The sequence below is a fragment of the Triturus cristatus genome, chromosome 3_1, assembly GCF_964204655.1.
Source record: "Triturus cristatus chromosome 3_1, aTriCri1.1, whole genome shotgun sequence".
In the NCBI taxonomy this organism is placed as follows: Eukaryota; Metazoa; Chordata; class Amphibia; order Caudata; family Salamandridae; genus Triturus; species Triturus cristatus.
The window spans coordinates 439,182,513-439,205,280 of NC_140583.1; the positions used below are offsets into that span (position 1 = coordinate 439,182,513).

General features: G+C 49.5%; 1 protein-coding gene across 1 annotated transcript in view; it reads right to left on the minus strand.

The window, feature by feature from the left end:
- ATP8B4 (ATPase phospholipid transporting 8B4 (putative)) overlaps nucleotides 1–22,768 on the minus strand; it is a 3,731,093-nt gene that overhangs the window by 1,674,725 nt on the left and 2,033,600 nt on the right. The window lies entirely within an intron of this gene.

Genomic DNA, 22,768 nt, shown 5'->3' on the forward strand with positions numbered 1-22,768 from the left:
CGTATCCCCGCACTTTTTGACAGGACCATAGCATATGCATTAGGCGCGCTCCCTCAAGGCAGCATCTCGGGCAATAGTGTGAGGTATCGGGGAACATTCGGTCTAGTTTATGTGGGGTAAGATAAGCACGATGCAATACCATTGTCTGTATGAATTTGAACTTCGCGTTTCTTGAAGTCTTCCTTGGGTGCTCCAGTATCTTTGCCCATTCTCTATCCGTTATGTCTCTATCTATGTCCCCTGCCCATGCCGCCCTCAATGTATCAAGGTCGGCTTTCGTGTGCGAGCTGATGCCTGTATAGATCCATCTGATAAGATGCCTACCTCTTCCCATATAATACATCATCTTGATCAGCTCATTGGTATTGGATTCTTGCCTTTGCGGGCCCAGTGCGTTCTAATGTATCTCAGCAGTGCAGCGTGTAATATGTATAAGTGTAAGGGGGCCCCTGTTTCATTTACAAAGGTACCATGATCTAATAGTATTCCATCGCCGAAAAGATCTGACACCGTGCTAACCCCTATTTCCAACCAGGGCTTCAGCTTGCGTTTCGTAATTGTGCCTCCTGGTAGGGGAATCCCCAGCAAAGGAATGTTACCTGCATATGTCGGGGATGCCTGTGTGTAGTGCAGCGCCGCCGTCCAGCAGCGGAGCGCCGTGGCCAACAATGGGGGAAGGTCGCTCGGTGGTCTACTATCAGGTAATAATAGCTTGTGTAATTCGCCGTTATCGATGTCTGCCATCGTGAGTCCTATATCCTGCAGGTTGCGCCCCGCCATCCAGTATGATAACCATTGTAATTGGCTTGCATAGTAGTATGCTCTCAAATCTGGGACACCCAGGCCTCCCATTCGTGTGCCTACTTGTAGCTTCTTTAGGCTTATACGTCTTCTGCCATTCCTCCAAATAAGTTCAATGAGCATCGTGTTCAGTAATTTGAACGTGGCCTGCGGCACATTTAGTGGTAAGTTCGTAAAATAGTACAAGAGCCTCGGCAGCACCACCATTTTTGCTATGGCTACCCTCCCCATTACAGAGAGTGGCAATGCCGTCCAGAACACTATACTGGACCGCAGGGCCCGGATTACTTTCTGCAAGTTTCCATCTAACATATCTTCGCGCGTCCTATAAATTTGTATGCCAAGGTACTTAAAAGTAGTCTGGGCCACCTCCAACTGAGCATCCCCAAAGGCCATACTGTCAATTCCCGCATGGCCTGTGAAGAAGAAAGCGTACGATTGCCCCACATTGATAGCCAGCCCAGAAATACGTTCAAAGTGACGGAACGTGTCGTATATTGAGGCCAATGGCATCGTGAGGTCCTGTAAATACAAAATGATGTCGTCTGTATATGCCGAGAACAGATGTGTCATATTCCCCATCACTATGCCCCGATCTGCAAAGTCTTTCCACAGTGTTATGGCTAATGGTTCTAATGCTAGTATGAAGATTAGAGGAGATAGGGGACAACCCTGTCTGGTCCCTTTATGTATGGAGTATTCCTCCGAAATATGACTACCAGTTCGTGATGGTGCCGTAGGGGCCTTATAGAGTAGACGTAACCAGGCGATATACCCCTCTGGGATTCCAAATTTCACCAGGGCCTCGAACATATACTCCTAGCTATAGGAATTAAAGGCTTGTCTTAGATCGAAAGAGAGACAGCCCGCGTGTGGGTAGAGACTCGGGGCTTCCGTCATTAAGTGGTGTAACTTCCTGATATTTAACGACGTACTACGTGACGCAAGGAACCCTGTTTGGTCAATGTGGATTAGTCCAGATAAAGAGGGCAGCAACCTATTAGCCAGCACCTTGCTTAATATTTTATATTCCGTGCTGAGCAGGGACAATGGTCGGTAATTGGCCATATCCGTGGGGTCTCTTCCGGGCTTCGGAAGGGATATTACTAACGCTTGCGCCATTGTATTTGGCAAAGATCCCTTTTCCCATGCTGTTTTATATAACACTTCCAGTTGCGGTACTAAGGATTGTGCATATGTGCTATAGAATTCTACAGGGAGCCCATCTATTACGGGGAGATTATTTTGCAGGAGTCCCTTTAGGGCTACCCTAATCTCGGATTGGGTAATGGGTCCTGTGAGGTCTTTCTGGGCTGCCGCTGCAAGTCTTGGGTATGTTAGGTTAGAAAGGAAGCCTTCTGCGTTGGCTTCTGAGTTTTGGCCTGTTATACTGTATAGTGTAGTGTAATAGTGCCTAAAAGCTGTGTTGATATCTGCCTGCGTAGTGACTTTTGCCCCATCCGCCAGTACAATTTCATGTATAACCAACGCTGGGGGGGGGGCGTCTCGGATTAGTCTGGCAAGTAGCGCCCCGGACCTATCTGCTTCAGCGTGTGCTCTTTTCGTGTATGCTTGGTAGTCCATGACCCGCAGAGACTCTAAAAGTTCTGCATGCCTTATTCTCTCTTCCTGCAGCGGGCCCTTGCAGTCATCATTTGTCATAACCTCCTGCTCCAATTTCCCCATTCTGTCTTCCACCTCTATCAACGCTCTGTGGAGTTCCTGTCTGGCGCCTACTACTGTGCTTATCACTTTCCCCCGGATCACAGCTTTGAAAGCGTCCCACTCTATGAGTCTGCTCGTCGCCGTATCGCTATTCTCTGCAAAGTACTGATCAATGGTCACCGCTATGTCACTACGGAATACAGAGTCCTCCAGTAGCTGTGGCCATAACCGCCATGTGGGCACCGGCGCGGGAACCCTCCCCCACGCTAAGGTCATCTCCATCGGGTTATGATCCGAAAAAGTTTTTGGTAAATTTGTAGTCTGTAGCATTTGCCTTGCTATCCTGTTGGAGCAGTATATTCTGTCTATTCTTGTATGTAGGTCATGCACTATAGAATAATAGGAGTATTCCCTGTGTGTGGGGTGTCTCATCCTCCAAACATCACATAAATCCCACCCTTTTGCCCACCTGTCCAATGCCTCTGCTTGCCTATGAACACCTGCTTCATGCAGTGGCGGATGCGATCTGTCTAGCGCTACATCAATTACCGCTTTGCAGTCTCCCCCCAATATCCATGGCTGCGACTCCCATCCCGCCAGTGCCCCGCTCACTATATCCCAGTATTCATCCTGCTCAAAATTCGGAGCATATACCGTGCCCAGGACTACTGGCTGTCCACCTAACGTCCCTTTTACAAACATGTATCTCCCTAGTTTATCCACCCTCTGTTCCAGTGCTGTAAATGGTACTCCATGTCTTACCCAGATAGTGGTTCCCCTTACATAACTAGAGTAAAAGGTGAAAAAAATGTGCCCTCTCCATTTATTACGCAATTTCACAACCTCGCTGTCGATCATATGAGACTCTTGCAAGTATACTATTTGTGCCTTATGACGTTGTAGCTGTGCATGTATCCTATGCCGTTTCTGCACTGTTCCCATACCCCTTATATTCCATGTTATTATAGTATATTTACCCTGTGTTGTTATTTCTACTATCTTGTAACCTGTGGGAGATTTTTATTTTAATTTTATTTTATATTGAAGGTTTTATATAGCGCTGGCTAGACCCAGAGGTATCAGAGCGCTTTACAAGATAAGGATAGTATAAGGCACATAGGGTATAAAAGCATATGAAAGGTAGTGCAACAGAAATTTGAAATCTACAAAGTACAAACAACATGAGCATTATACAAAACCAGATAAATAAACATGGGCAGGAGATATACATTTAAGTAGTTAGGTAAATGGTGAACAGGAGAGCAGGGTAGATAATTACTGAACAAATATAGTATGATAGATAAGAAATCATGAGTAGGACACAGGTTAGGAACCCCAATAATAATTGAGGAGGTGGGTTTTGAGGTCTTTTTTTAAACTAGAATAGGAGGGATTACAGCGCAGGTTTTTTGGGAGGCCATTCCAGATAATAGGGACATTGCCAGAGAAGGAGCGAGACTGTGTAGATTTCTTTTTATGCAGAGGTGGGATTAGGAGTAGGGTGTTGGTGCTTCTCAGAGGTCGAGTGGAGCCCACAGAGTGGAGTTTCTTTGAGAGGTAATGCGGAGTGTTTTGGTGGAGGACTTTATGAGTAATGCAGGCGGTTTTGTAGGCAGATCTTCCTTCGATAGGGAGCCATTTAAGAGATTTGAGAGCCGGGGATATATGATCGAAGCGTTTGCAGTCCGTGATGAGCCTGGCAGCAAGGTTGAGCACAGCTTTGATTGGAGCTAGGTGTACCTTGGGGATTCCATTGAGGATGGCATTACCATAATAAATACGTGACAGAACAAGCGACTGAACTACAAGTTTGAAATCATCGGTGGGTATGAATGGTTTAATTTTCTTGAGGTGACGGAGAGTAAAGAGGGCTCCTTTGGCAGAGTTTTTGATGTGAACATTAAGGGTTAGGGTGTTGTCGATAGTGATGCCAAGAGATTTGACAGAGTTGGACAGGGTGAGTGAGCAATTGAGTGCATTGAGGTCAGGGATCCATGATTGAATGGGTAGAGGGTTATTTTTGGGGGAGAAGAGAATGATTTCGGTTTTGTTAGCGTTGAGTTTGAGATGATTGGAATGGAACCAGGTTTGGATCTTGGTAAGGGTGTTGTTCAGGTGTAAGATGTCAGCATGAGTTTTAATCTTGTAATAGATTTGGGTGTCATCAGCGTAGAGCTGGTAATTTGTGCCTGCTCAGTTAAGAATGAGGGTGAGGGGTTCCATAAAGAGGTTAAAGAGGGAGGGAGAGAGAATAGATCCTTGGGGGACTCCAAGGGAGACAGGTGTGGGGGTAGAGAGACAGTTTTGAATTTTGATTTACTGAGTACGGTGTTGTAGATAAGAGATGAACCATTTGTAGGCGGTGCCATTAAGGCCGAAACGGGTCCTAAGCACATTAAGTAGGGCTGAATGGTTGACTGTATGGAATGCTGCGGAGAGATCAAGAAGTATAAGAAGGCAGGTCTCGCCATTGTCAAGTGATTGATGGATGTCATCTATCACATTGAGCATTGCCGTTTCGGTGCTGCAGCCTTTTCTGAAGCCAGATTGAAAGGGGTCGAGAAGGTTGAAATTTCCTATGTGTTTGTCTAGTTTTAGTAGGACACATTTTTCAAGTACCTTTGAGAGAAGGGGGAGGTTAGTGATGGGGCGGAGATTATTTATGTCATTGGGGTCAGCATTGGGGTTTTTGATTATGGGCGAGATTTGACCAAACTGAAGGGAGGAGGGGACACAGTCGGTGGGGAGAGAGGTGTTGATGATTTTGGTCCTGAATGGGGTGATGATGTGCTTAAGGGCAGGGACAATGTTCAAGGGTATTGGGTCTTTTGTGTGGGAGGACGGTTTTAGATTGCGAATTATATTGAGGACTTCAAGCTCAGTGACGGGGAGAAAGTTGAGCAAGGAGGCATTGTTTTTAGGGTGAGATTTAGGGGAGTTGGTTACTGGGGATGTGGAAGGTGAGAGGCCTGTGGAGTAGTGGGGGTGTATGGAAATGGGTGGGTGAGGAGGCTCGCTGGGGAGCGGTAGGATAGAGGGCAGAGGAGAGAGAGTGTTGTCTGGAAGGGGGGATGTGGAGTAGGCATTAGAGGTGAGGACAAGATTGGATTGGAATTTGGAGGATAGTTGTGTGGGAAGGAAGGATTGGTCAATTTTGGCAATTTTTTCCGAGAAGAAGTGGGCAATTTCTTCACATCTGTCTGATGAGGCTGTCATATTAGGAGGTGCGGGGGAAGTTTGGTTTCGGATGATTTCGAAGAGTTCCCTGGGTCTGTTTGTGGCACGGTCAAGTTGAGTGCGGAAGAAGGATGCCTTTTCCTTGAGGATGTGTTTTTTGTAAGTGGATCTAGCATGTCTGAGAAGTGCAAGATGGGAGGGTGAGGGATGGTGTCTGCAGGTTCTTTCCGACAGTCTGAGTGCCCATCTCTCATTATTTATCTCTGTATTAAACCCAGAGTTTGAGGGGGTGTTTCTTTGTTTTTTGAGTTTAGGCGGGGCTAGTTGTTCAAGAATATCTGTAACAGTATTGTTAAATAGTTCAGTGAGCTCATTCGCATTTTGGGAGGGGGGAATGAGAAGAAGTTGAGCTTGGAGTTTTGATTGTAGAACACCTGGGGGGATGCCTTTTAGGTTTCTGGTCAATTTCTTAGGTCTGGTAGTTTTAGGGGCGGGGAGGTTTGCTGAGGTAGCAATGGTGAACAGTATAAGGTGATGGTCGGACCAGTCAGTGGGGATGATATTGGTAACGTAGGTCAGATCATCGTTGGACAGATGATGTCAAGTATGGATCATTTAGTGTGAGTTGGAGATTGGCAGAGTTGTTTGAGTTCGTTGATTTCAAGAAGTGTAGTGAGGAGGGAGATGGTGGGGTCATTGGTATCATTCCAAAGGAGGTAGAGATCCCCAAGAAAGAGATTTTTTGAGTTGGATAATGCTGATTGCGCCAGTAGATCAGATAAGTCCTCAATGAAGGGCTGTGGTGGTCCCGGGGGGCGATAGATGTTGTGTAGACAAATTGGGAGGGAGTTTTGAGTTAACAGTTCCGCTTCCAGGTATTCGCATGAGGAGTAGCCTGGGTTAGTGATAAGGGAAATCTGAAGTTCCTTCTTGAAGATAATGGCTAGCCCTCCCCCAACTCTGTTATGTCTATCTTTTCTAAGAATAGAGTATCCCGGGGGGGAGAGAAGGTCAAGTATGCTCGTTGAGTGGTCATTTAGCCATGTTTCAGTGAGGAATGCAATATCAATGGATTCACTCAGGATGGTTTCCGAGATTTCCGTGGCATGTAGGACCGCGGAGCGACAGTTCACTAGCATGCATTTCAGTGGTGTGGGGTTGGGTATGGAGGGTGGGCAAGAGTGGATCAGCAAAAGTTGGGGTGGTGGTCTGGGGGAAGCAGGGGAGGAGGGGGTTCTATTTGTCCCTATGATAACAGGGATGGGGGTATACGGGAGTGGAGGGTTGGTGGTTGGCAGATTAGGAAGGTAGGAGTTACAAAGGTTGGCGAGGTCGGACAGGGAGAGATGGTTCGAGGTGCGGAGAGGTCTATGCTTACGGCATCGGAGAGGGAGTGGTCTCCAAAGGTTGTGTTTGTTATTGGGGATGTTTGAGGGAGGGAGGATGGTGGTTTTATGATGAGGGAGGGATCTGATGCTGTGTACGAAGAAGTCTTTTCTGAGTCGGGCAAATTCAGTAGTTAAATTAGATAGGTCACATTCAATGCTGTGTAGGATCTGGGCAATTGAGGAGAGGGGAGGTATCGGGAGTGCGTGGTCTGAATTATTTGCAGAGGGTAGACTAATGTGTGAGGGGGGAGATGTGGTAGATGGTGTGGGGTGAGCGGTGACCAGGCTGGGAGGAGTGAGGGGTTCGGAAGTTAAAGTAGGTAGGACGAGTACAGTGTTGTACCTTTGACCCCAGGGTAGGTCGCTCCCCTGCCCTCGCGGCGCCACCAGATCCTCTGTGCCTGCCTTCTGCTCTGTTGTTGTGCCGACTGTCCCCCAGAGTGCCTGCCTTTTTCCCCTGTGTATGATCGCGTCCCCTTTTGCTTTTTTGTATCCCAGAGTGCCTGCTTTCCCCGTGTGATCACGCTCCCCTTGCCTTCTGTATCCCTGAGTGCCTGCTTTCCCTGTTGTGATCGCGCTCCCCTTGCTTTTTGTATCCCTGAGTGCCTGCTGCCCCTCGTGCCCCCGCCGTCCCCCCCCGTCCTTCCGCCGCTTTTTGTCGTTTTTTCTCGCTTTTCCGGCTTTTGTACCCCTTCTAGGTACTTTTCCGCTTTTTCGGGCCTCCTCGCCTCCCCGAGGCCCTTCGCCGCTTTTCCCGCTCTTTTTCCCCCCTACCCGCCCTCCTCCCGCCTCCCAGCTGTCCCCGCCTCCCCGGCTACCCCTTATATGGCGGCCGCTGCGAGGCAGTGGTAGCGACCTTTGACCCCAGGGTAGGTCGCTCCCCTGCCCTCGCGGCGCCACCAGATCCTCTGTGCCTGCCTTCTGCTCTGTTGTTGTGCCGACTGTCCCCCAGAGTGTCTGCCTTTTTCCTCTGTGTATGATCGCGTCCCCTTTTGCTTTTTTGTATCCCAGAGTGCCTGCTTTCCCCGTGTGATCGCGCTCCCCTTGCCTTCTGTATCCCTGAGTGCCTGCTTTCCCCGTTGTGATCGCGCTCCCCTTGCTTTTTGTATCCCTGAGCGCCTGCTGCCCCTCGTGCCCCCGCCGTCCCCCCCGTCCTTCCGCCGCTTTTTGTCGTTTTTTCTCGCTTTTCCGGCTTTTGTACCCCTTCTAGGTACTTTTCCGCTTTTTCGGGCCTCCTCGCCTCCCCGAGGCCCTTCGCCGCTCTTTTTCCCCCCTACCCGCCCTCCTCCCGCCTCCCAGCTGTCCCCGCCTCCCCGGCTACCCCTTATATGGCGGCCGCTGCGAGGCAGTGGTAGCGACCTTTGGCCCCAGGGTAGGTCGCTCCCCTGCCCTCGCGGCGCCACCAGATCCTCTGTGCCTGCCTTCTGCTCTGTTGTTGTGCCGACTGTCCCCCAGAGTGCCTGCCTTTTTCCCCTGTGTATGATCGCGTCCCCTTTTGCTTTTTTGTATCCCAGAGTGCCTGCTTTCCCCGTGTGATCACGCTCCCCTTGCCTTCTGTATCCCTGAGTGCCTGCTTTCCCTGTTGTGATCGCGCTCCCCTTGCTTTTTGTATCCCTGAGTGCCTGCTGCCCCTCGTGCCCCCGCCGTCCCCCCCCGTCCTTCCGCCGCTTTTTGTCGTTTTTTCTCGCTTTTCCGGCTTTTGTACCCCTTCTAGGTACTTTTCCGCTTTTTCGGGCCTCCTCGCCTCCCCGAGGCCCTTCGCCGCTTTTCCCGCTCTTTTTCCCCCCTACCCGCCCTCCTCCCGCCTCCCAGCTGTCCCCGCCTCCCCGGCTACCCCTTATATGGCGGCCGCTGCGAGGCAGTGGTAGCGACCTTTGACCCCAGGGTAGGTCGCTCCCCTGCCCTCGCGGCGCCACCAGATCCTCTGTGCCTGCCTTCTGCTCTGTTGTTGTGCCGACTGTCCCCCAGAGTGTCTGCCTTTTTCCTCTGTGTATGATCGCGTCCCCTTTTGCTTTTTTGTATCCCAGAGTGCCTGCTTTCCCCGTGTGATCGCGCTCCCCTTGCCTTCTGTATCCCTGAGTGCCTGCTTTCCCCGTTGTGATCGCGCTCCCCTTGCTTTTTGTATCCCTGAGCGCCTGCTGCCCCTCGTGCCCCCGCCGTCCCCCCCGTCCTTCCGCCGCTTTTTGTCGTTTTTTCTCGCTTTTCCGGCTTTTGTACCCCTTCTAGGTACTTTTCCGCTTTTTCGGGCCTCCTCGCCTCCCCGAGGCCCTTCGCCTCTCTTTTTCCCCCCTACCCGCCCTCCTCCCGCCTCCCAGCTGTCCCCGCCTCCCCGGCTACCCCTTATATGGCGGCCGCTGCGAGGCAGTGGTAGCGACCTTTGGCCCCAGGGTAGGTCGCTCCCCTGCCCTCGCGGCGCCACCAGATCCTCTGTGCCTGCCTTCTGCTCTGTTGTTGTGCCGACTGTCCCCCAGAGTGTCTGCCTTTTTCCCCTGTGTATGATCGCGTCCCATTTTGCTTTTTTGTATCCCAGAGTGCCTGCTTTCCCCGTGTGATCGCGCTCCCCTTGCCTTCCGTATCCCTGAGTGCCTGCTTTCCCCGTTGTGATCGCGCTCCCCTTGCTTTTTGTATCCCTGAGTTCCTGCTACCCCTCGTGCCCCCGCTGTCCCCCCCATCCTTCCGCCGCTTTTTGTAGTTTTTTCTCGCTTTTCCGGCTTTTGTACCCCTTCTAGGTACTTTTCCGCTTTTTCGGGCCTCCTCGCCTCCCCGAGGCCCTTCGCCGCTTTTCCCGCTCTTTTTCCCCCCTACCCACCCTCCTCCCGCCTCCCAGCTGTCCCCGCCTCCCCGGCTACCCCTTATATGGCGGCCGCTGCGAGGCCGCGCGCAGCGGGCGCGCCGCTGGCGCGCCTAAGGCAAGCCCGTCTGCGCCCGTCCGCGCCTGGACCGCGCCCAGCACCCGAACCTCTGGCCCCCGCGTCCCCCGCCTGACTACGACTCCGCCTTTCTCGCCAACCTCAACCCCGGCCGCACGCCGGGCTGCTACTGCGCCACCCCGAAACGCACCCACAGACCCTTCACCTGCAGCAACTGCCGCTTCACCTGCCTCCGAACCCACTCCGCTCCCGCCAAGAACTACTCCCCCGGAAACAACCTCCACTGCATCCTGGTCAACACCCGATCCATCCACAGGCACGCCATCGAACTGTGGAACCTCATCAACTCTACGAACCCGGACATCGCCTTCCTCACCGAGACCTGGATGAACCCCTCCTCGGCACCCGACATCGCCATAGCCATCCCCGACGGCTACAAAATCATCCGGAAAGACCGCACCAACCGCATCGGAGGAGGCATCGCCATCGCACACAAAAACTCCATCCGCATCTCGACCGACACCGACAACTCACTCCCCGACGCCGAACACCTCCACTTCATGATCCACAGCGACCCCAAAACCACCCTCAGAGGCACCCTCATGTACAGACCACCAGGACCTCGCACCAAGTTCAGCGAAGACATCGCAGACTTCGTCAACCCTCACGCACTCTCATCCACCGACTACATCCTCCTAGGAGACTTCAACTTTCACCTGGAGAACCTCACCGACAACAACACCACCGCCTTACTGGACAACCTCGCCAACCTGGGACTGAATCAGCTAGTCAACACCCCCACCCACGACGCCGGACACACGCTCGACCCCATCTTCTCCTCCAGCAAACACATCACCTTCAGCAACACCACCGAACTCACCTGGTCGGACCACAGCTGCGTCCACTTCATCTTCAAGAAGACCACCGTGCCCCACCACACCCAGCAACCACCAAGAAGACACTGGAATCGTATCACCACGGAACAGCTCGCATCAACCCTCTCCCAGAACCAACCCACCAGCACCACCGACCCCAACGTAGCCGCCAACAACCTCACAAACTGGATCTCCGACTGCACCAACCTCCTGGCCCCCCTGAAGACTCAAGCCAGCACCAACAACCACAAGAAAAACTCCTGGTTCACCCCCGACCTCAAGAACTCCAAGAAAGAATGCCACGCCCGCGAGAAGACGTGGCGCCTTAACCAGACCGAAGAGAACATGTCAGCTCTCAAGGACGCCACCCGCCAACACCACCAACACCTCCGCGCCACACGAAAAACAGCCTACCGGAACAAACTTGACAACAACGCCCACAACAGCAAGGAACTATTTGGCCTCGTCAAAGAGCTCTCCAACCTGGAAGCAGAAAACAACTCCATCCCTCCCTCACAGGACCTCTGCGACTCCCCCGCAACCTTCTTCCACCACAAGATCACCGACATATACAACAGCTTCCCGACCGCCGACACAAGCCCCCCTCCGGAACCCGCCACCGACACCACCACCATCCTCACCTGGAACCCTACCACCACCGAGGAGACCACCCGCATAATGAACTCGATCCCCTCCGGATCCCCATCGGACCCCTGCCCGCACCACATCTACAACAAGGCCGACGACATCATCGCACCGCACCTCCGAGACGTCATCAACGGCTCCCTCACCGCCGCCACCTTCCCGGAGAGCTGGAAACACGCAGAGCTCAACGCCCTCTTAAAGAAACCTACAGCAGACCCCACCGAACTCAAAAACTTCCGGCCCATCTCTCTCCTGCCGTTCCCCGCCAAAGTGATTGAGAAAATCGTCAACGCTCAACTCACCAACGCCCTGGAAACCAACGACTCCCTCGACCCCACACAGTTCGGTTTCAGGGCCAACCACAGCACCGAAACCGCCCTGATCGCAGCAACGGACGACATCAGAGCCCTGACCGACAAGGGAGAGACCGTGGCCCTCATACTCCTGGACCTCTCTGCAGCCTTCGACACGGTCTGCCACCGCACCCTGATACGCCGCCTCAGCAACGCCGGCATCAGAAGCAAGGCCCTGGAATGGATCGTCTCCTTCCTCTCCGGAAGGACTCAGAGAGTCCGCCTTCCCCCCTTCAGATCCACAGCCACGGAGATCATCTGCGGCGTACCTCAAGGATCCTCCCTCAGCCCCACTCTCTTCAACGTCTACATGACCCCCCTGGCGAACATCGCACGCAAACACGGACTCGACCTTATATCATACGCCGACGACACCCAGCTCATCTTATCCCTCACTAACAACCCCACATCAGCTAGGACCAGACTACATGAAGGAATGAAGGAAGTGGCGAACTGGATGACAGACAGCCATCTGAAACTGAACACAGACAAAACGGAGGTCCTCATCCTCGGCCCCACTCCCACCGCATGGGATGACTCCTGGTGGCCCCCCCGCCCTAGGCAGCACTCCCCAACCCACCGACCACGCGCGCAACCTCGGCTTCATCCTGGACTCTTCCCTCACCATGACCAGACAGGTGAACTCGGTGACCTCAGCATGTTTCAACACCCTCCGCAAGATCTTCCGCTGGATCCCCACCGACACCAGGAAGACCGTCACCCACGCCCTCGTCACCAGCCGCTTGGACTACGGGAACACCCTGTACGCCGGCATCACCACCAAGCTGCAGAGGAAACTCCAATGGATCCAGAACGCTGCCGCAAGACTCATCCTGGACATCCCTCGCCACCACCACATCTCCAGACACCTGAAAAAACTCCATTGGCTACCCGTCAACAAGCGGATCACATTCCGACTACTCACCCACGCACACAAAGCCCTTCACAACCTCGGACCCAAACTCATCAACAACCGCGTCTCCTTCTACACCCCCCCGCGCACTCTGCGCTCCACCGGACAGGCCCTGGCAGCCGTACACCGCATCCGCAAAGCCACCGCCGGAGGAAGATCCTTCTCTTTTCTAGCAGCGAAGACCTGGAACTCTCTGCCCAGCCACCTTCGCGCCATACCTGACCACCTCTCCTTCAGAAGGCAGCTCAAGACCTGGCTCTTCGAGCACTGACCCCCCCTCCCAGCGCCTTGAGACCCTTGATGGGTGAGTAGCGCGCTTTATAAATGCGATTGATTGATTGATTGATTGTTGTTTAGGCTCGGGGTATTCCGGGTACAGGGAAGGAATGACGGGGCGTAGGAGGTGGGAGGAGAATGGTCTGGGGATAGAGAGTGGTCATGATTAGTTGCGGATGGAGGCCTACTGTGTGAGGGGGTGATAGGGTAGTAGGTATGGGGTGATGGCTGGCGGAGCTGTTAAGTGAGAGTGGAGGGGTAAGGTTATACAAGAGGCAGAAATCTTCAGGTAATGTGGTCAGAGAGGATAAAAGGGCATGAAGTGAGTGAGAAACGAATATATTGGTGTGATGGGGATGTGTAATTATTGAGGGTTGGGGTGAGGGGGTGTGAGGAGGATGGGTGTTTATTGGGGGTTGAGGTGCGGGGTTGGGGGGTTGGGTAGGTAGAGCCTGAGGGGGGCAGGTAGAGTGGAAGGGGAGGAGCAGAGAGTGTATGGGATTGGTAGGAGTAGGGGGCGAGGAGTTGTGATAGGTGGTTGCGGGGAAAAGACGGTGGAGTAAGTGAGTGGTTGAGTCAGGGGGATGGAGGTTTGGGGGACAGGGGGAGGGCGGGTCATGGGAAGGGAATGATAAGTAGGTGACAGGAGTTTGGGGCTACCGTTAGTCAAGGAGGGGTCAGAGGAGTAAGGGTTAAGGGGGATAGGGGGAGAGAGGGAGATAAGTGGGGGATGAGAAGTAGGTAATTGGGGATGGGGTAGTCGTTATCAATAGGGGGGTCCAGGGAGGGAGGTGATGAGGACAATGTTTGGAGGTTGAGAGTGGATTTAGAGTGGAGGGGAGGGGGAGGAAGAGGTTTGAGGGGCTCTGTTCGTTTGGGGAGGAGGAGTGTTAAGCGCTGAGTGGTTAAGGAGGAGAGACATAATGCTAAAGTGGTGTTCAAAGATAGAAAGGTGGGATGGTGAGGCTTGTATGAGGATGTTACCTGTTTTGAAGATGGAGATATCAATATCACCATGAAAGGCTGGGGAGGGAGCGGTGGATATTTTAAATCCATATGGTATATTGGTTGATTTAGAGATAGGGAGGTGTTGGAGGAAGATGCTCTTCCATTTGGAAGGGAGTTTGGAGTAGAAGATGTAGTTGGTAATAATGGGGGAGGTGAGGCTGAGGTAGTTATCAACAATGAGTGTTTCAGGGTTGCGGATGAAAAGTTTATGTTTGAAATTTTTCCTTGCGTGTTTGGAGAGATTAGGGGGGTAGAGAATGGTCCAGGAGTTGGGGACTTGTTTAGAGAGGGTATGGTCCTGAGGGTGATGGTCAGTGCTGTGAAGGGGCATGTTGGGTGGACGTGAGACAGAGTAAAGAGAAGGAAGTTAAAGGAGATGGGGTAGGAGAGGAGAGGAGAGGGGGTGCTGGGAGAGTGTGGGGTCGAAAAATCAGGGGCAAGATAAGGAGGTAGTGTTAAGCAAGAGAGGAATAAAATCAGGAGCAGATTCGATAGCAAAACAAATTACATCACTGATGTTCAGTAGGGTAGAAAAGGTAAAACAAGCATGGTAGATATGATGAGTCAAGCAAGGGGGCAAATAAGCGAGGAAATGCAGTCAGGCGCAGATAAGATATTAAAAGCAGATTCCAGTGCTAATATGGATCACATTAAATAGGTAAACAAACACGATAAAATAGGGGAGTAGGATAAATAAGGGAGGAATTAAAAATCAAGAGCAGATTAGGTAGCAAAACAGATTACATCGTAAAATTGGAGCAAATTAGATAGGTAAACAAACACAAACCTCAAAAAGCAAAAGATAAAATTCAAAAACAATAGTCTGTGGAGGAGCAATTATATTATATTATAATATTATATCATATTTTAGCAATATGAAGCAAGTAGCTTGGTTTGATAGGCTCGATTTCCAGGGTTTATTCAGGATTTACGCCGATGGCGATCCCAAACCTCCGTGGCCCAACCATTCAATAAACATAGAAAAACAAGATGAGGAAGAAAACAATGGCTGATGTCCAGTCGGCCCCTCTGCTCATCTTTTGTGGACCACACAGGGCGTCAACCTGAAATCACCTGACAGGCGCCATTTTGAAGATAGGCGACATCAACCAGAAGGGACAGAAAAATCAGTGTCCAATTCATCATCTTTGTGCCGGGTGAGTCTTTCATGCTCCAAGGTGACTTTAACTTGTTTCGTATCATGATGTCACAATCAGACTTACAGAGGCCCTGTAGACACAGCTGGGCGCACCAGGCGCAACCGGGTTTTAATCCGAATCAGAACTCAATCCTGTGTAGGTATAGCACTCAACGTTCACTCCGAAGCACAGTAGGGTCACCAGACAGCCAGCAAGGGCCCAAGGGTGAACACCGCTAGGGCTGGCTTTATCTGGTTTGACCTACGGTGCGCTGGTGCCCGTGGTCATGGTGGTGTTTTCTTTTGCCAGGAGGGCTCTCACTCATCTGTCAGGAGGGAGCACTAGGGTTAGCGCCCTTCCATTTCTGGTGCTCTGCAGCAGTTTCAAGAAGTTCTTGGAGTTTCTTATTGGTCAAATGGCTGTAATTTCTGATGTTAAGAAGTTTCCCTCGTCTTCATTGCATGATTTTTGCTCGCGATAAAGTGTCACTCATAGTCACTGAAATGACACTCATAATTTCAGTGAAATTATGGAAATGTCATAAATGGCAATCTGAAACCTTGGCAGCTATGCGCTGGTGTTAAGTATAGTATCAACAATTCGTGCACTTACTGACTTTGCTGACGTGTTCCTGTTTTATAGCCAAAGGCTTCTCAGCCGTGAGCCAGAATCCGGGAGATAGAGGACGTTATGTCTGCATACAGTGGCACAGGCAGCCTAAGTCTTTTGGGGACGGCAGGGACATGCAAAGTGGGATCGCGTTGCGCATTCAAGGCCTTGCTAGATTTTATATGTCCTTCTGGTGATTAACAAGAATTTATATTCAGGTCAGAGCGCTCCGTGTGAATTGAGGCTCGCAGTGTTGCACCCCTATCAGTTCTGTACAGGTGAGTACACTATACAATTAGCCCTGTGCAAGCTACAGTGCCGTCACCACATTGATCAGGCATATCCCAGGTGGCAGTGCCTCATTCTCCTCCACTATACAAACAATATTATCGGGTGAGGTGCGCTTTACCACCAGACCCGCCCGGTAGGTGTCAGTGGGCAGGTGCAGGCGAGCGTAGGGGCAGGTGCAGCACTATTGTTAGCCTCCACTGCATCCTCTGCTGGAGTCAATGTGGGAGCAAATGAGCTAGGTACTGTGCACACGCCCCTCGTCAGGGCCAGCGCTCTTTCAGGCCGAGGCAGCACACAGTTAAAATGGCGGCTTGGGGAGGGTGGGAATGTTACCGCAGCCTAGCCGATTCGCCGAGTTATGCGCCTGAAGCAGATTCCAAGTCAGCGGCTTCCCCCAGCGCTCCTCTCCTCACCTGTGGAACCCGCGGGGGGGTCACCCTCCTCAACCGGGTGCCAGCGCTCAGCAGCAGATGGAGCATCGAGGCCAGGCAGAATATCCAGGGGCATGGGGCATGGCAAGGGAGGGAGGTAAGGTCCGGCACTCTGGCGGTGCAGCCACAGCGTCACTATTCCAGGCACCCTCTTGGAAGCGAGCTCAGACCAGATATCAGGCTTGCAGGTGGGACACGTCCTACCGTTCCTCCGGTCACATCAGTTCAGGTCCGATATGCAGGAATATGCATGCGTTGAATAAATAAGGTAGCCTAGTTCCCCAGCACCAGACTGTGAGACTTTCCCCCACCCCAAACATCCCAATACTCGGTCTGGTCTTCCAACTATACCGGACCATACAACTTACCTGAAACAATAAAGACTCAATGGTCGTGTATAGCGCCTTTGCCATGTGGGGGACATCGCTAGCGACCTTCATGTGTTGCATTCTTCTAAACAACTAGTCAGTGGAGCTTCTACGGAACCTAGGCCAAATCATTAATACGCATTGTACGTGAACCATTATAACTGCATATCGTTTTACAAAGCCCTTTGTTTAGTTACATTACATATATTTAAGCTTATACTTGCGGGTACAGTCATCCATATGAGTCTTTAATGACTTGCGGGGTCGCAGATAGAAACAGATCCCCACTGCCCTCTGAGTCCGACTCGTGTGTTGCTTCTTCTTCCGAAGAGGTCTTAGCCGCCGCTCCCGAATTTTGTGTAAACGTGGCCGCGGCCAGAAGCGCCTGAGATTTGTTCTGCTGCATCTGCTGTGTTGTGAGGTATTGTCGTGCAGGAGTCTGGCGTGTCCTTTGCGTGTTTCGCCCAGTGGACCTCCCCAGTCCCGTCTTGTTCTTCACAGTGAGTTGAGAGGCAGGTAGCGCAGTGTTTGTTAGCTCCATCACCTCTATCCAATCTTCCACGTCACCGGGGCTTTCGAAGAAATAGGATTTTTGGTCATGTATAATTTTTAAGCGTAAACCAAAGGAAATGATGGACAGAGTGTTGAACATTGCAAGCACTCACCCCCAGTCAACTGATCTGGGTTTAATCCATCACCGTTCTTTAGCCCACTCTGCCACCCCAGTTCAGACATGGCCATATGCAAATCAGTCTGACCCTGTGCCTCATGGGAACAGTCCAGCCCGAACTGCCAAGCCATGTCTTCCCTGGACCGGAAACAAGCTTCCTAGGACCGGTTTCTGGCATTTCAGCCGTCTTCAGCCAGGCTTGCTTGAATCCAGTGGCAAAGTGAGCAAGGGACTCACGTCTGAGCATACCCTGCCAACTTATGGCGAACAAAGCAAAAACCAAAGGAAATGATGGACGGAGTGTTGAACATTGCAAGCACTCACCCCCAGTCAACTGATCTGGGTTTAATCCATCACTGTTCTTTAGCCTACTCTGCCACCCCAGTTCAGACATGGCCATATGCAAATCAGTCTGACCCTGTGCCTCATGGGAACAGGCCAGCCTGAACTGCCAAGCCATGTCTTCCCTGGACCGGAAACAAGCTTCCTAGGACCGGTTTATCTGCAAGTTTTGCATGGTCCGCTCTTAGTAAGTTAAGGCCAGTAGTGAGGGTTCCAATTTAAAGTTCTATCGCCTTCCGAGATTCATGAACTTCCTGCAGGATGAGATTCAGCTTGTCCGCATGTGTTGGTGCGTCTAACTTTGTGGTATCTTCGACCCCGGGGTTGCGACTCGCTGGAGTCGTCGTCTCTGGGACTAAGTCGTGTTCCCCCTGTTCCTGGTGCTTTGCTCCCTTGCGTCCCATTTTGCAATGCACTCCAGCCGCTGACGGCACAAATGCAATGGTTACCAGTTTACAGCGTGGTACTCCTTGAGGTCACCAGTGTGCCCCCTCCACACTCCTTCCGATTCTCGCAAAGCTGCTTCGCGTATTGCTTCTCCCGCTTGTCGCACGCCGCACAGTGCCCTTCGTCCTGCTGCCTTGTCTTCTGTCACTCACTGCGTGGTATGTCTGGCAATATAGCCACACCGCCCCACACCGTTGCAGGAGGCCTTAGTGTTCCCACCTGCTCCACTCAGCCACTGTGGTCTTCATGCTGGTAACAGAGTATTACAGTCTGCAACATCGCACACCGTCTGCATCTTTCTTAACAGGCATCAAGAGTGTGAGAGCCGCGATAGTTCAGGGTTGTGTGTCAAACGGCCTCACCAGGGTCCCTTACCGGCCACTCGCTGGCTGCCCGGCCTCAGTGGCATGCCAGACTCACGACTCGATTATCATTCACGCAGAAATTACCCTCAGTGAAGCCTTAGCATTTATGTGCACACTCGCCCTTAATTAATGTCACCAGGGGTAGCCTGCTCTCCTCACTCCTGCATCCAGTCCCGACTCGGCTGCTTACGCCTACCGGCTCACCCTGTTTCCACGCTCCTCACAGGGCACATCATAGGGGTCCCAAGTAAGGTACTTTCACTCTTGCTGCCCATACCTTCAGTGTGCCTCGTTCTCCACAGCGCAGTTCACATAAGAGGCACCGCTCGCTGCGCCCCCGCCACACTTCTTTTCGCGTTGCTGGGAGCAGGCCGCACTGCATCCCCGGCCTCGCCTAGCTGCCGTGGCTGACGCGCCTCACCCGCAGTGTCTCTCTTGCAGCAGTCGGCTCTTCGCAACTCGATTTCCAGAGCCTCGGCCATGCCTCTCCGGTCCAGACGCGGTTACACCGCCTCTTGAGCGCAACGGATCTTTGCAGTTAGAGCCGTCCTGGTTCTGCACGCTCTGCGGTTTGCTGTGTCATTAGACTGCCAGGGGAATAACTTTCATTACGGGTGTCCCTCCGTCTTCCCGGCAGCACCGAGTTTTCTCTGCCGGCCCCGCTGTATATCTTCGTGTTTGTGAGGCTTTCCAGCACGGTTTAGCCCCTGTACAACAGGATCATTTTAGCCCGGGTCCGGAGCTCCTCTAAAAAACAGCCGCCATGTCTGGCTGCTAGCCACGCTCCCTAGAAATTTGAGTAATAATGGTAATATTATCCAAAAATAATGTGATTATATCATCAACCACGAAAGGCTCAGTTGGCCTCGAAATTGTGCTCTGTACATTTCTGGTCAGGAGCAAAATGTACTGATCTTTGTTTCTGGCTTGCAGAAAACAACTTACCTTCTAGTGTCACTTCCATACATGATTAAGTGATCTACTGCCTAACTACAAAAGGCCCTAAGCAAGCACCAGAGATGGCCCTCCTCAGCCTCAGGCCATAGAATCCACAATTACAGGTTTGGCAGAATCAAGTTATTCCTCCTGTATGACACCATATATAAAACTGAAGGTCTGAGTCTATTTCTCAACATCGTGGCATCTGTTGTACAGCAAAGAGTGGTTCACAGGTGACTGTGGAGCAAGACTAGGTAGTTGCCACATTATTTATTATCTGGATCTATGCTCACATAGCTGTTGGTCGGGCCAGAGTGAGTATTATCTGGGGAAGTGGTCATAGGCTGGCAGTCTCTGTGCTTATTTTATGCCCTAATACTCACCCGTCTGTATCTTTTTTTTACAGTGTCTATTTATGCAATCTGCAAAATCTACTCAGTCTGTGAAGGCAGGCCAAGACATGGTGCTCTCTGGGGTCTTCCTCTGCATATGAGGGCTCCTTCTCTCACTTTATGTGCCTTGGGTTAGAGAGAGGAACTATTTTAGGTGTTGGACCTGTGCTGTTCTTTGGTCATGGGAAAATGTTCATAGCAGGCATAATCTTCATCTGGAAGCTGGTTAAACACCACAAAGATACTACAGTGCAAGTGGGGAAACCTGAGCTTCTCCCACAGGACTGTCTTTCTCAGTTGGATCTCAAGTGATTACAGGTTTAAACCCTGAAGGAATTCTTTCTGTCCTCCATGAAATAGTCAAAAGTCCAACGAGGCAAAGGGACTGTCTCTTTTTCATCTTCCTTATCTTCATCCATTCACTACGAGACTCTGAATGAGTTGAGAGGCAAGAAGTCGCTGAAGGACTTCGATTAAACTTTCTCATTCAAAACCTCGTAAAAGTTAGATCAAAAGAAAACTGTAGCACCTAATTAACATCCTGATCGTGAGGTTTTTTTTTACTGGCAATATGTCATTGGTAGGGTTGTATAGATACCAGAAACAATTTACTGAGCAAGTCTGTGGTGTTGGGAATGATAATGCCTCTTCGGAATGGTCAGACTGCAGAGTGGAAGGGGTACTGAAAATCTATGAAGGTATGAACCTGACAATGAGGGTTCCAATGCCTGCCACTGATTCATTTATTTGTTTCTTTCTTTCTTTGTGTGTTAGTTTTATATAGTGAGAACTTGATAAAATATAGAGTCTAGTGCCCTCAAAAGCAAACAATCTGAATATGTACATGTAAGTGAACAAAACAATACTAAGAGAAGAAGGAGGGAAATTGTCCTAAGCCAGGTGAAGAATCAAGGACACTATTTAGAGAAGTAAAACTGTTGGAATATGCAGAAGAATATAGACAAACAGAGTTAGAGTGAATGATGAAAACCCAAGGGAAGGAGACAAAATATAGAGGGGTAACAGGAAACTCAAGAAAGAGAGGGTCACAAGGAGGACGAGGGTAGGAGGAGTGCCTAAAAATAGTGAATGATGAAAATACTTTCTACCCATGGTCTAGCGGTGAATTGTGCTGGGGCTCTGTGGTACAAGCGCCCCCGCCCTCGAAAAACAAAACATGGAAAAATAATATTGATTGGTGTATGTCAGCTGAAAGATATGTTTATGAAGGAGAGGGGTGCTAAAAAAAAATGGGTGAAGGTCTGGGGAGTATTAACACCATGTAGAGGAATAATGTGACCTACTCATGACAATAATCAAGGCATGGGAAATCCAAAGTGGGAACATACTTGTTTATCTTCACCGACACATACAAGACTGCATATTGAGATTTTCAGTAAAACAAGGTTATTGATGATATTTCACTGTACATTGTTGAGCTCTGATAATCATAATTATGACTGTCTACAAGTAGAAAATATAATAAAAATAAAAAGATTTTATTTGAAAAGCTTGACGAATGAGAAACAAAAGAAGAAAAAAAAGTAAACATTTATCATACAACCATGATAACTCGGAGTTTTTAATATGTTTATTTGAAAGAGTATCAGCTCAGCCATGACAATCAAGGATATAGTTGTTCTTGGATCTGGAGAAAGGAACATAATCCGGTCACATCCACAGTGTAGGATTGTGAGGCACAGTACCTTAATTTATAGTTGGACGTTCTAGGAGGTGTGCAGACAAAATATCGAGTTTTAAAGGTCGATTTACAGAAATATCGAGTCCTAAATATCGTGAGTGAGAAATATCGACAGCAAGAATATTGTGGTCAAGAATATCGGTTTAAGGTTAAAAATATCGATTTAAAAAATATAGAAGTGTTTAATATCGTTTGCAAAAATATAGTTGCTCAAAATCTCGATTGTTTAATTAGTGTTATGTATTTTAGTATATGGTTTAAATGTATGTGATGTATTATTAATGTATAAGAATTGTTTATATTTTTAAAGCTATGTGTTAAATTTTGATTTTAATTGAATTTTGCGTTTTTTAGTTCTGTAGCGGGTTGTGGGTTTACAGGAGAATAGGGTGGGAAGTAATTTAATTATATTAAATTAATGATAATATTTATTGAATTGAAATTTTATAGTGTTAATTGTGTAAAGTAATTTATGATTAATTAATAATTGGGTAATTAATATTAATTAACTCATTGGTAACTATGTGAATTGTTTAATTAATTTTAGGTGTGCGTTTTGGGTTTATAGGGGCAAAGGGTGTGAAGTAATTTATTTTGCATTAATTAATAATTAGTTAATTGATATTTATTGAAAATTAATTATTGGAATTGTGTAATTAATTTTAGGTGTGTTGTGGGGTTTATAGTGGTAAAGGTTGTGAAGTAAATTGTGTTTCATTAATTAATAATTTGTTGTTAATTAATATTATTTAATTAATTGATATTTATTTAGGGTAATTATTTATTTTTTGTGTATGGATTTGATTTTTAAAGGATGGGTATTAAATAAATGTTACTTTATAATTAGTTGTTAAATAGTAATAGTTTAAAATAAAATAAGTTTTAATTGTGTAATAAATATATTTACAGTTTACTTTTAGCTGTGTGTTGTGGGGATTATAGAGGTTCAAGTGTGGGAAGTTTATTAATTTTTATTAGTTTTATTTTTTTAAATTAATATTTCTTTAATTGGTATTTAATTGTGTTAATTATGGAAGTATTTTTTTTTATTTAGATGTGATTTGTGTGGTGATATAGGGTATGAAATAAAATTAATAAACAT